This window comes from Pan paniscus, chromosome 1 (genome assembly GCF_029289425.2).
Source record: "Pan paniscus chromosome 1, NHGRI_mPanPan1-v2.0_pri, whole genome shotgun sequence".
In the NCBI taxonomy this organism is placed as follows: Eukaryota; Metazoa; Chordata; class Mammalia; order Primates; family Hominidae; genus Pan; species Pan paniscus.
Window position 1 is genome coordinate 34,334,490 of NC_073249.2, and position 15,331 is coordinate 34,349,820.

Here is a 15,331-nt window from a genome sequence, read left to right on the forward strand (position 1 = left end):
GATTAATAATTGATTTGATTAATTTAATTTGCTCAGGACAATTGCCTGATCATATATTCTGAGTATATTCCTCTGTGAAACTTTCCCTCTTCTTTACCTCTGATACATTTGATCGTAATTGCATGTGTCTTGATGTATGCTCATAGCATCTTTTATGCTGTGTGTCTTTTTGTCTGTATGTCTGGCTTCCTCTACTAAACTGAAAGCTAATAGGACAGCTGAAGGAAGGCATCTGATATGGTTTGTCTGTGTCTCTACTCAAATCTCATCTTGAACTGTAGCTCTCATAATTCCCATGTGTCATGGGAGGGACCAAGTGGGAGATAATTGAATCACGGGGTCAACTCTTTCCAGTGCTGTTCTCGTGATAGTGAATAAGTCTCACAAAATCTGATGGTTTTATGAAGGGGAGCTCCCCTGCACAAGCTTTCTTGCCTGCCACCATGTAAGATGTGCATTTGCTCCTCATTTACCTTCAGCCATGATTGTGAGGCCTCCCCAGCCATGTGGAACTGTAAGTCAATTAAACATTAAACCTCTTTCCTTTTTTTTTTTTTTTTAAGACGGGGTCTCGCTCTGTTGCCCAGGCTGGAGTGCAGCGGTGCAATCTCGGCTCACTGCAAGCTCCGCCTCCCAGATTCACGTCATTCTCCTGCCTCAGCCTCCCAAGTAGCTGGGACTACAGGTGCCCGCCACCACATCTGGCTAATTTCTTTTTGTGTTTTTTTTTTAGCAGAGATGGGGTTTCACCATGTTAGCCAGGATGCCTACGATCTGCTGACCTTGTGATCCGCCCACCTCGGCCTCCCAAAGTGCTGGGATTACAGGCATGAGCCACCATGCCTGACCTAAACCTGTTTCCTATATACATTACCCAGTCTCAAGCATGTCTTTAATACCAGCATGAGAACAGACTAATACAGCATCTCAGCTGAATTATTCTTTGATTTCTTAGTGCACATCATGAGTATTCAAATATTTTTTGAATGGGTGTAAGTAACCACCATTACCCCAATACACACAAAATCACCAGTTCTTATTAACTCCAAGAAAGATTACATCATAACCATGACTTTTATCATCAAAAAGCATTTTAATTCACACTAAGGGACTTCGGGTACATTGAAAGTCATTGTGTTCCCTCCATGACCTTCATTATCCCAAGTAATTCTGTTACAACATAGATTCACATGAAAATTAGCATTGTTTACAGATAAAGACTGTGAACTACCTAGATTTGAATTCGGGCCCAGCCAATTGTTAGTTGTGCCTTGGTTTCCTCAGCTGCAAAATAGGGGTGAAAATTATATAAACCCCAACTTGTTAATGAGACCCCAAAAAGTTAATATTTGAAAATGTGTTTAGAATAGTGCCCAAATATATTAAGAACTCAATAAACATTAGTCACTATTAATACTAGTATTACCACTGACAGCACTGAACCATGGAAAGAGGGAAGGAAGATGGGTCTGGGAAGAGAACACAAAAAGGAGGAGGCCAATTATCCTCTGGGGCTTGGCCCAGAAAACACTGGAAGCTGGCTTTTAGGAATCAAATGAGCAATTGCAATTCAGGAAGTAATCAGGTAATTCAGGTTGCAAAAGAAGGAGTCAAATTCCAGCCCCTCTGTTCCAGAAAGGAGAGGACCCTCCAGCTTAGGCAGCTCCTTCCTAGGGCAGGGAGCTTTTGCTAGACACCCTGATGTGGGAAAAGTCCTTACCAGGATGCGGCCAACAAAGGGCAGATAGGTGAGAGCCAGTTCAGTTAGAAAGGGAGACAGTAGGGGTGTTCACAAGGCTACACTGGGTGTCTACGCATCTATCCTCACTGTTAAAGATGTGAGGATGCCACCTTCTTTACAATGGACATACTCAGATTTCCCTGAGTACATTTGTACTGCTGCTATCTGAAACTGTCCATTAAATTGTGTTGACTTTATTTTCCATCTCCTTAGCAACTGTGATTGCTTTAAATGCTTTGGGTTTGCTTGATTTTTGTTTCCTTTCATTGTTATCAATGTTGTTTTCTGGACACTGATAAAACTTTTCCACAAACAGGATTTCAGTTAAAGTAAAACTTTTGTAGCCCCAAATAGCTGGTTGCTAAGGGGATCAAAGTGTGAAAATAACAAATAAACACAATAAGGGCCCCAGGAAGGGAGTTTTCTATTAAGTCAACAGGTATAATATGTATATACTACTAAGACTCATATGTTATACCTGTTTCTTCTTTGCAGATTTACAAGGGATGTCCCTTATCCCTATCAACCCAGTATCACATTATGCTCATCTTAATTAAGACTGAGATGTCAAATGTTTATTGTTCTATTTTTAACAATTGCCAATGCAAATCTACCAGCCACCAAGTGTAGCTATTAATAGAATAAATTATATTTTTGTTTGTTTGTTTTTGTAACTACCCCAACAATGGAATGCTAAGTTTTTTGGTGTCTTTTTGTTGAGTGAAAAACAAAAACAAAAAACCTTGTTTAGTGTTTAGTGTTTTCTATTGAGAGCCAATAGTGCATTGTTCAGATTCCAGAATGCCTTGCCAACCTTCTTGGTAATTAACTGTAGTGTTTCTTTCGCCTGAAGTGATACATGTCCTCTGTACCATTTTCATATGTGGCATTATATTCTTCATATACTGTACCTGCATATTTCTGGCAATGTGAATCTTAACTCCACATGTCTTATCTGGTGACAGTGGCCCCAAAAATTCAGTTTGGGGTTGAGTACCCCTTTACTATGTTCTCATAACACATAGTAGGAATTACATAAGAATTGAACCATCATTATCATTTATATAGTACTACACTAAACACTCCAGAGAGTGGGTGATTAATATATGAAAACCAGGTAGCCCTTACTGAAGAGTTGGATATCTAGCTGGGGAGATACATTTCCAAGAAATTAAAAAAAAAAAAAGAAAAAGAAACATGAAGACAACAGACTTGGAGAAGACCATATAGAAACATATGCTAAGGTACATAACATTTATTGAAATAAATTACATGGGAGAATTTCCCAGTTGTATTTTGAGGATCTCTCACTAACAATATTTTGTTTGCAATTAGTTTGAAATATTAAATATGAAAGTAATTTTTTTTTGAGATGGAGTCTTACTCTGTCACCAAGGCTGGAGTACAAGTGGCACTGTGTCGGCTCACTGCAACCTCCATTTCCTGGGTTCAAGCAATTCTCCTGCCTCAGCCTTCCAAGTAGCTGGGATTACAGGCACCCACCACCACGTCTAGCTAGTTTTTATATTTTTTTAGTAGAGACGGGGTTTCACCATGTTGGCCAGACTGGTCTTGAACTCCTGTCCTCAGATGATCCACCCGCCTCAGCCTTCCAAGTAAGTAAATTTTTAAAAATTCAACAAGTGTGATGATTTTTTTGCCATGACTCTGACCTAGATTTCCTCAAAGTTTTCTAGGAAAGGGTCCTTATAGAGTCAATCATTCTATTTAGAAGCCATTACATATGATTGTGATCATCACATTTTATTGGGAGTATTTGTTATATCCCTCTTCCCTCTTGACAATGAGGTCCTTCAGGTAGAGTCCCCATAATCCTAATACTTGTGTTCTCAATGTCTAATGCATGGTAGATTCTCAAACTATTTCAGCAGCCTCAGAGACCTTTTAAAAAAATTATATATATCATGTAATTTTTTAAATTGATAAATAATACTTGTACATACTTAATGGGATACATGTGATATTTTGATACATGAATTATGTAAATGTTTAATTAGTAAATATTTCAAAGTACAAAAAAGAACTGAAGAGAGTATAAACCTGGATTTTAAAAGTACTAACAGTTGGCAGACTTGCTTTAGATAGATTTCCTCCTTTTGAGGAAAAACAGTTACGGCCATAGTCCCAGTTCAGCCCAGCCCACCCCGTTCGTTTTTTTCTTTCCCCTCTCCACAAAATAACCACTCTCCTGGAGTTGGTGTTCATCTTTCTTGTGGGAATAAATGTATTTTTCTGATGTATGTATGTGACCATAAAAATATAAAGTGTTTTAAAATTTACAAAAATTACATCATATGAATTCTTTTCAACTTTCTTTTTTTATTGAAAATGTATGTTGTCAAGATTGACGCATGTTGAGACATGCAGAGCTTTTTCTGAATGATACATTTTCCCTAATCAAATTTAGAGTAAAAATCCTTATCCTCCAAAATCTACTACCTGGCCTGAAGTTATAAAAAATAAAAGAAGATTCCGAGGCAAAGAAAAAGGGGCAGAGTCCTTTTCACACATTTTCACACTATCAGACTACCTTGGTCAGCCCTCTCTACTGACTATTGCATGGAAGCAAAAAATCCCGAGTTTAGAGCCAGGAATCAGAAATGAGAGGCAGGCTTGAATCACCAGGCAGGCTGGTCCAAAGAGCCACACCAAAAACAGCCCCGCAGCCACCAGATTCACACTCACTTTTGAGCACTGGCAAGGAAAAGAGGTGGATTCTCTTTTGAAATTTCTTTAATTTTTTTTTAGCAGTCTAATTTATGTCTTTATTAAATAGTATTTCTCAGTATCCATATTGATTTTGGTTACGTTCAATAGCCAAAATAAACAGGAATACAGGGGTAAATTCGGTAGACTTTTAAACAGTTATATCATATGTTTCTATCAGTTATTTTGTGCACTTATTCTTTTATTCAAACAGGAAATTATTGAATATCAGTTATATCTTTTTTTATTATACTTTAAGTTCTGGGGTACATGTGCAGAACATGCAGGTTTGTTACATAGGTATACACGTGCCATGGTGGTGTGCTGTATCCATCAACCCGTCACCTGCATTAGGTATTTCTCCTAATGTTATCCCTCCCCTAGCCCTGCACCTCCCAACAGGCCCTGGTGTGTGATGTTCCCCTCCCTGTGTCCATGTGTTCTCACTGTTCAATTCTCACTTACGAGTGAGAACCTACGGTGTTTGGTTTTCTGTTCTTGTGATAGTTTGCTGAGAATGATGGCTTCCAGCTTCATCAGTTTTTTTAGAGACAGTCTTACCATGTTGCCCAGGCTGGACTCAAACTTCTAGGCTCAAGCAATCCTCCCAGTTCAGCTTCCTGAGTAGGTGGGACTAAAGATGCATGTCATTACCTCTGGCTTTCTTTGAAATTCTAGAAGAGAAATCCTTCCTTTCTTTCCTCCCACTTTTCTTCCAAAAACACATATCTTGTCACTAGCCAGACCAAGTCAAAGCAGGGGTTACTGATGCAAGGTGTCCACATTTTGCCATCTAATAAAGATATATAACATTTGTAAGAACAAGGCACTGACTTAGGGAGACTTGGTAGTTAATTACATGAACAAGTTCCTAAAATCGTTTGCCTTCACAAAGTCCCTTTTACCATGTGGTTCCTGGGCACCTAATTCTCATTTAACATGAAACTGAGACATTAAGAAGTCATAATTTACCTCTAGTCAGTAACCAGACATCAGGGCTAAGGAAAGAACTTGGTTTTGAGGTCCTAAATGCTCCAATAAATATATTTCATATCTCAATTCATGAATTTGATGCTTAACCTCACTTCTTCCTTTTCTTTTTTTTTTTTCTGAATATTTGGGTAAGGCTAAAGACCAAGTCTAAGTCATTTGTGGAAATTTAAAGAGCACATAAATTTCTCTGTAACTTCTGTTTCACAGGTGTACATATTTAAAGAACAAATGTACAAAATCAAACTTTGAAACCAGATAAAATAGATGACAGCCGCTGGCTTTGTAAGATTTATCTCAGGGCTTCTACAAATTAGGAGTGCCCCTAAAAATCTTGTTCCATTTTCAGAGTTCTGTTTAGAAGAAATTTTTAAAATACTTTCTGAAAGTATTTAGATAGATATGTAAAAGTAAGAAAACAAAGCCTTGATTATATAACGTCTGATTTCCCAGCTTAGAACTACTTTAAATAAACACTATATTGAAATACCTAAAATGTTTAAATCCTGTATTACTTTCAAAGATTCCCCAAATCAAATAACAAATGAATCTGTTTGACAAAACACAGTTAATATTTAAACACTTTAACACAATACTGTGACATCCCACAAACACAAGAAATAAAGAGGGCATATAAGGGCAAGAAATTGGGAGGAAGAGGAAGTTAGAATCTTTTCTGTTTGGAATGGCAAAGGAATGTAATAATGTAATATGATTACAAGATAGGGACTTCAGAGTGGACATGTCAATATAAAACAACTGTGCTGTCAATGAAGCTTGGCCTTGACGTTAAAGAAAAACAGAGTGGCCCCTGTTTCTCAGCTCCCTGAAGACGATACTCTTAGATGGTATCATCCTCTTCTTCCCTGACCCAGGTGCCAGCAAGCCGTGGTTTTCTGTGTTACCTGCATTTCTTTAAGGATCAGCTCTATGTCTGAGTAGTGAGCTCCCTGGAAAATACTGAACAAGTCCAGGCCGGTTGGAATCACCCAGGGAAGCCAATGGTGCCTGGTGCAAAATCTAGGCAGTGGATACTGCAGTCTCATCACCGAGGTGATGCAGTCAAACATCCTGTCTAGGACTTGGGCAGTTTCTAAATTTTCTGAACTACATGAAATCCAGTTGTTTAATTTTTTTTTGGTTGAATTCATATTACACACACACACAAACACAAACACACACACACACACAAACAAAAACACATGCACACACACACACCTGAGGCATTATAGTACAAAAAATTGTTGAAAATGCAAAATTGACACTTTTGTCTCAGTTTTCAAGATATTTTAGATGTTACAGGTAAAAGCGGTACTTTAGTATAAATGTTTCACATGGAATCTCCTTTCTCTAATTTTCTTTGCACTACCACAAGTGAATCAACATAGCTTCTTTCTATTACGATCAAAAAAATGCTAAAAACCTGATAGATAACAGTGATTTATTTTTCCTCAGTCTTGTCACACATTCCCCTCATACACACATCACAGTACTTTTCCTACGTTTAAACTCTACTCAAGTGATTTCATCCATAAAATCTTCCCAGACATGCTCCATATGCCTCTTGCCCCTCTGGTGACACTTTATCTGTGACCTTTACAAATCTAACCAGCTGTTAATTTTGGTTTCCCTTTGAAAATATTGTGAAGGGAGCTCTGTTTCTTTGCTTTCTTTCTCCATTTCCATTTGGTACCCTATCCCTCCGGTTCTAATGCTTGCCAGGACCCTCAGTATGACACTTCCTTAAGGAAAAGAAGGCTAACATACCGTGTATTATGCCTCTCCTCTATTCTCGTCCCAATCACAAGAGACCTGCTCTCATGTCATTCTTTCAGAGGAGTCTGAGCGAGAGAGGACTAGCTAACATGGTACGTTAATTTATGATCATTGCTTCTTTCAGACAATATAGGTGCATTTCAAGGAGGTCTTCCTTAGAGAATTTAATGGTATTATTACTGTTAGCACAGTTCCTCCCTGAAAAAGCAGGAGAAAGTAGCTTTCAGGTAATCATGATATGTTGAGTAGAAAATCCAAAATGCAAGCATTCATGGAGATGTGGATGGGGACAGGTGAGCAAGATGGACCTGTTACCTCATCCTGTTCACCTGGGTGACTGCAGCAGTCTCCAAGTTGGTGCTCCTGCCACCACCGTATCTGTTTCTAATCTTTTCTCCTTGCTGTGGTCAGACTACAGCTCTGACAATAGTACAATCCAGCTGAAAACCTGCCAGTGGCTTCTCACAGCCTTAGGGATAAAATTCAAGCTACTGGCAAGAAATAGAAGGTTCTTCAATTGCATGTTTCTCAGCTTTGTATTCTGTCTTGCTGCTGCAGTACCCTAGTTCCCAGCTTTATTATTGTTTATTGCTTACCGTTCCCACAAACAGACCACTCTCCCATTCTTCATTCTCTCACTCCTTGACCCAAATCCATCAGGCTAACTTCCACTCAACCTTCAAAATTCTTTCCAAGATTGAGCATTGCTTTCCCTGTTTTTCCTTCTCTCACAGGAACCTTTCTGGAATCCTTCTTCTAGACCCAAGTTTATCCTTTTTATTCTTATCCCACTATATTGTATGTCCTCATTGGTTTTCTGGTGTGTTCATTCTCCTATAAAATCAGGGTCTCTATCTTTTCCTTCTTGTATTTCAAAATTTCTGACTGGCACCCAACACATAGTTGAGTTGGTGTTGTAATACATGTTTAAAGAGTGAATAAACGAGTTTGGAATCAGCAAAAATTAAAAATACCAAAGAAATTTAAAAGCAGGCCTTTAATTTAAACAAAACTTCTGTGGTCTTATTTGCACAGTTCTGTAGCCAACTCTCTCTCAATAGTGATGAAATTAGCTTTAGCCCATCCCACATCTAATTATCATAAATAAAACTCTAAGCCTAAAACAAGAACTCTACACCTGAAATGATTTAGATAGTATCTAAATCACTCACTATCTAAATCATATCAGGTGTAGAGTTCTTGTTTCCATGTTCATCCCACCTTCCCCTTAGAGGTTGCCCTTTTTTGAAGCCTGATTCGATATTTATTTTCCCAGTGTGTTCCACCTGTGTGTAAATATCTGCTGTTGTAGACTAGCTATGGTACTAGCCATAGGATTCAACAAGTTTAGCTCATGAGCTGAGCACATGCCTTCTTCATATCTGAAATGGTTTAAACTGATCCAAAGTGGTACATCAAAAAAAAAAGTTCAAACCAGTACTGACTGCCTTTGTTTGCTGCCCAGCATTCATCTCCTCTCTTTAAATTAAAGCCCAGACTCTTATCTTGTCTTTGGTTTCCAGTATAATGTTTTTTATTCCCAGAGAGCAATTTTTGGCCTTTTGAACAGGCTTAGACAATTAACTCTGTCAGAGACCTGTCTGGTATTTAATGAAAGCCATGTATTGGTTAGAGCAGAAAGGGAGAGTGTTACCATTATAATCATAATGTTGTGTTGAAGATTGTTAGCATCTATTATTATATTACAAATTACTTCAAACTGTTGTATAATTTATTAATAATTTTTAGAATTTAGAGTCTGTGTTTAATTAATCAATCTATAATTCCAAGATGATTTCCTTTTAAAAGTAAAACAAATGAAATCCACTAATTATTCCTTCTTTATTCCTCCTACCCTTAGACAATTTCCTACATAATTTTCTCCTAAGAAGCATCCTGAGCCATGGAATCTCAGTCTTATCCTTTATAATTAAAACTAACTAGTAACAAGGACAATCATCTTTTATTCTGAAAATTAAAAAAAAAAATTTACTTCCCTTTTAAATCTGTTGAATTATCCAAACTACAAAATTAACTCTAAAATATTTTTATATGAAGGCCCCAAGAGTTGCTGCTAGTGAATTGATTAACTTTCAATTCTCAAGACAATTTGCATACTTGACAGACTATCAGAAGTTTCTTTTTAAAGCTTTATAAATGATTTTTGAATCACAAAAATCCCATGCCAGTAAAGCAATTAAAATACTTGTTCTTTGTCTGGAGATTTTTTTTCTTTTAACTTTTAAACCCAGAAACATGTGATAGTCTTATTTCTGAACCCATTCCTCCCAAAAAACCAAAGTCCCTTTAAGAGGAACATTGAAACTAAATTTGAAAAAGAAATAAACCATATAAATACTGGTAAACTCACACTTCTAACTAATTTCAAAATTTAAAGAATGACAAACTTGATTTTTTTTTACATGAAAGCTGAAAGCAGATGCTTCAAAACATTTTGACAATTAAGCCAAGGCCATATTGTTTGAAGTTGATACTTGGTGGTAATGACAAATCCATTAATACTGAACTTTCATTCTCATATAAGCTAGTTAACATGTTACCATTTCCTGACTGATTAGATAAAATTGCAAAGTTTTATGTATAGACAAAAGTATTTCTAATAGGAAAAATGGTGTAGTAAGTTTATGTTCATCATTAGAGCAATGGTCAAAAAATCATAATATCTATATGTTGTTGTATATTATATACATATTAAATACTACTTTTGAAGGTATGTATTTCTATTAAAATACAGTTGTGTGATCCAAGTTTTCCTAACATTCATGTCTTCTGTAATCAGAAAACTTACTTAGAAATTTTAAAAATATATAAATAATCTTCTAGTTGCACAATCATATAGTCCTAATATTTAGCTTAAATAGTTCATTGTGTTCCTAAATTTATTCTTTCATATTTTTATAATGATGTACCTAAGAAACCAGATTCTGTGCTAACATTATTAGTCCCATATTTTATAGAGAAGGTAATTTATATTCAATGAACACCCAAGTCATCAGAACAAAGAATGAGTTTCAAGTGAACACTGTGGACTAGTTGATACAAAAGTAACACACACTGCTCCCGGGCATGTAGATAAATATAGATTCATAATTTTTTTCTACGGCTGCTCTGATCTTCCTCAAAGCCCTCACCTCCTACATGGCATGAACGTTTCTTAAAAGGAAACCGGATCCAATTAAGTTTTAAAGTATATTTTTGAGCCAATAATGTATACCCCACATCTAGGTGTTACTCAGTCCTTTGGGAACATTTGCACTGGCCTTCAGACTCTTTTCTTCTTTTGATCTTTTCAAAGACAGTGTCTAGGCTACAAGAAAATATTTACCTCATTTCTTCGTGGCAGGAGGATAGAAACAACTGGTCATGCCACGCCTTCGTTGTGCATTAGCTGATGCCTCTGAAGTATCAGCCTGGTCTCTCCTGGAGCCTACTGCTAGCATCTCCCCTTGACTCCTCTGGCCAATACATCTAGACTCACTTTTCTCTGTTTAGTTGTGGCCGAGGTTCTTCCTGCTCATTTAGCCTCCTCTCAGCGCTTTCTGGCTGGCACTGCAGACTGAATCTCTGCCAGGTCTACAGGTCCAGGGCAGGCCTGTTGGCTCTCACCTCAGTACCGGAGCCACAGGGAAAGTGAAGGGAGTAAATATCACAAATAAGAGGAGGGAGTACCTTTACTTTCTGTCACAACCTGGACACTCCATGTCCCTGACCATGCTGATGTGCCATCAACTGCATCAGAAACCCCATGCCCATCTGTCTACATTGCCTCAGCACCTCCCTGCTGGAGGGTCTCCTCTCTAAAAGGGAACAGATGCCACAGAACGTCAGCCATGGGTGTTCCCCAGGCTTGTGTAACACACACATCTGAAGTCCTGGGCTTCAGACGAGAGGAGAGAAGAGGATGCATTTCTGGATTCTGACCTTCTACCTCCCAGTTCTTCTTTTCTATCTTTCTCCCCTTGTCTAGGCCCAGATAACATGGCCTTGTCTTTTACTTCCTCTTCTTTTTGCCCATAAATAAAATTCTGTGATCTAGTTGGGCCAGGCCTTTTGAACCATTAAATGGGAGCTATAGAATTTTAGAAAATCATTTCTCTTTCAACAGTCTCCAAACATTTCTAATCCCAATTTCACCCCAAGGCAGATGGATACCTTGAGCTGACTTGGGAGAACTGTGTGTACATTGAAAGTAGAAAATATCTTATTAATATTTTTCTCTATATAGTATATAATGCTATTTTTCTGACTATTGACTTAGCAAATTTTACTCATTACTAACTTACCAAATTAAGGGAGCACTCGGAAGGCTTTCAGACTTATTGGCTTAAATATAGTGTTGATTACCTATAAATTTCAAATACTGGCAAGGATTCTGTGTTCAGAGGTTAAATCATTAATTCAGCAGCGTTCACTAAAGTAATAATTAGGTTCAGATTATATGCTGCACACATCTCTTGGCACTAGGGAAAGATTCTGTGAACTAGATGGGCAAGGCCTCTGCTCTCCTGGAGCTAAAATTCTAGGGACAGGGGGAAAAAAAAGTATGTGTATACATATATATATATATGTGTGTGTGTGTGTATATATATATACACACACGAATATATATGTGTGTGTGTATACATATACACAAATATATGTATGTGTGTATATATATACACATGTATATGTGCATACACACACACATACATACATACACTCACATACACACAACAGAAAAACAAGTGAGAAGAGCTCATATAAAGAAACAAAATAGTGGACTGTGACTCAAAAGACTGAGTGACTTTCACATGGAGAGGTCACCTAAAGCCCCTCAGAGAGTGACTTCTAAGCTAAAATCAGGATGACAAGAAGGAGTCTGGCTATGAAGATAAGAAAGAAAAGAAACAGGCATTCAAAAGGCCCTAAAGGGGAAAAGAACAACACTTGGCAAGTTCAAGAAACATAGAGAAAAACATCTTCACTGTGGCTCCAGGGTAGATTGCAAGGAGAAAAGTGGAATGAAATTGGAAAGGTCAGGGGGGCGATTATGTAGGGCTTTGTAAACAAGGAGAAAGGGTTTGGATTTTAAACATAGTACAATGGGAAGCCACTGCAAAGGTTTAATTGGAAGTGGGGGATGACTTTATCTTTGAAGAAAGATTGAAGGAGGCAAAAATGGAAACAAAGGTCGTTATAGAAATCCTTGTGGTAGTGAGGTAGTAGAAACAGGTAGTGGATAAGTTTAGTGCATGCTTTGGAAGTAAAAGTAACAGGATTTAGAATTATTGATGGGTGAGAGAAAGAGGAATCAGGAATTCTCTGAAAAGATATATAGAGGAGAAAAAGCATATATCCAACTCCAATCTGCATAACTAATGGTCCTGGATTCTGTCTTCAATTAACTCTCAGCTCCTGCTGCTAAAAGACAGAAGTGCAAGGTGCAATCCTGTATCCCCTAAAAGGAAAAAAGGAAGAGGGAAAAAGTCACAAACATGAGGAGTGAGGACCTCTGCCAACCAGTGAATTGCAAGTATTTATCTAGTGAAGGGGCATGGCTGTGAGAAGGACAGAGAGATGGTATCCTTGAAGAGAGCTCGAGGCAAAGCTTCAATTAGGTCCACTAGCATTCAAAAACAAATTTCTCATGTTCTCCTTTTCCCTTTTCATTCCTCATAGTCTACTTTCCCACTCCCTATTCCTGGGGCTGCTTCTCCATCTCTTTATTATTCTCACTTTTGCCCTTCATCATCCTCACCATCATATTGTCAGCATCCCCCTCACCATCACCCTCATTGTCACTACTATTCACTGAGCACTAAACTGGTACACATTTATTGTCTGAATTATTTCTTGCAGCTTCCCTGTAAGGAAGATATGATTAACCCCCTTTGGGCTTGGTGAGATGAAGCAGCTTGCCCAAAGTTGCCAGGCCAGGGAGCAAAGCCAAAATGTGCAAACAGGTCTGTCTGACTCTGAAGCCAGTGTTCTCATCCTATCCTCCACTGCTGTACAGCACCCTTCTTCCTGCACTGCCCTTTCTCTCCCTGATGCAGCCCCCGAGCTTTCTTCTCTTACCTTTGTTTCTTCCATCTTGCCATTGTTAATATGGAATTTTCTATTATTATAAACAGAAAATAGAAGCTATAGACTATTCAAGCAGAAAGAACTTCAGTGGTGGAGTCAACATAAAAGCAGGTCACTGTAGCTTCCACTCCACAAAATCACTGTTCCTAATGTACAGATACAGATTGAGGCAGAAACCATATATTTCACTGTCACCCATGTGGGTCCTGCCTCAGCTGTCACACCCAAAGCCATGCTGTTTGCAGAGACTCTACTCCTTCTGCCCTGCTCCTTCTGCCCTGACCTCCAGTTCAGTTCCTCTGCATTTATGGGACATTTGTTGTATGCCTAACCAGGGTTATAAGCACTTAAAAGATCATTTTGCATCTTTTTAAAAAAATATATGATTATCCTATAACTCTTTTATGCTTAAATATGCATATCTCAACTTCACTCCAAAAAAAAAAAAATACTTGTACCTCTGGTTTGCTATTGTCCCAAGCATGGGCTTAATCCAACTTTGGGGTAATAGGCAACACAATGAATATAGCTAGGAAATGGCTAGGGGCAGGTTTAGGAAAGGAGTAGCAGTGTATACATTTAAAAAAGAATGAAAAGGCAAAGTAATAAACTTACACAAACTCACTCTTAGCTAGATAGATGTTAAGTCATTTACATGTAGTTCTTAAATAAACATTTTAGATAAATACTCATATTATTCCTATTCTACCTATAAAGCAGTTCAGTTTCTACGATAGTAAACATTTTAGATAATTACTCATATATTCCTATTCTATCTATAAAGCAGTTCAGCTTCTGGGATAGTAAGCAGGATTTGAATGTGGTTCTGTGGTCTCTGCAGCCTGACTGAACTTTTTACCCCATGTACATCCTGCCTCGAAAATAGAGTGGATGACTGTATGTGATGGCTCATGCCTGTAATCCCAACACTTCAGGAGGCTGAGGCAGGAGGATCATTTGAGTCCAGGAGTGCAAAACCAGTCTGGGCAACATAAGGAGACCCCATCACTACCAAAAAAAAAAAAAAAAAAAGAGTGGATACAATCCTTTACAAATCTTTTATACATTAAAACATTTACATGACTATGGCATTATTGTATTAACTCATTTCTCTCCTTCTTTTTTTTTTTTTTTTTGAGACTGAGTCTCACTCTGTTGCCTGGAGTATAGTGGTACAATCTTGGCTCCCTGCAACCTCCATCTCCCAGTTTATGTATACAACAAGGTACTCTAGATAATCTTATGCCTCTAGTTTTCTTTTATTTTTAGTGTCATTATAAGCCACCCCTTCAGGTAATATGAATTTCTTTCCTTTTTTTTTTTTTTGAGATGGAGTTTCGTTCTTGTTGCCCAGGCTGGAGTGCAATGGCGCGATCTCGGCTCACTGTAACCTCCCTCTCCTGGGTTCAAGCGACTCTCCTGCCTCAGCTTCCTGAGTAGCTAGGATTACAAGCATGCACCACCATGCCCGGATAATTTTGTATTTTTAGTAGAGACGGGGTTTCTCCATCTTGGTCAGGCTGGTCTCGAATTCCTGACTTCAGTGGCTGATCTGCTCACCTTGGCCTCCCAAAGTGCTGGGATTACAGGCATGAGCCACCACTCCCAGCTGACATATTTTTAAAAATGAAACGCAGATGAATTTATCTTTGAGGTGACCTTAGGCTTTAAATTTTTAAAGCCTAACTTTGACTTTAGGATTTGCAGCCCACAAGCCATTGTACATAAAAGAGAAATCTCCAGGAGTTTTCTGTGCCACAAGGGAAGAATCCATCAAGGACAATGCCATGTATAATCACTGAATTTAAATTTCCATGTTCATTGGTTGTAGCCATTTCTCAAGTACATCAAAAGGTCAATGGCAGGTACCAAGCATTCCTCTGCTAGACCTAACAAACATTCCTACCAGATACAGAAATCCAACCAGGAAGCAAAGCGTTTGAACTGCCATGAATGGAGGGTGGGAGGAAAGCATGGAAAGAAGAAAGACTAGAAAACTTTCTCTTTATT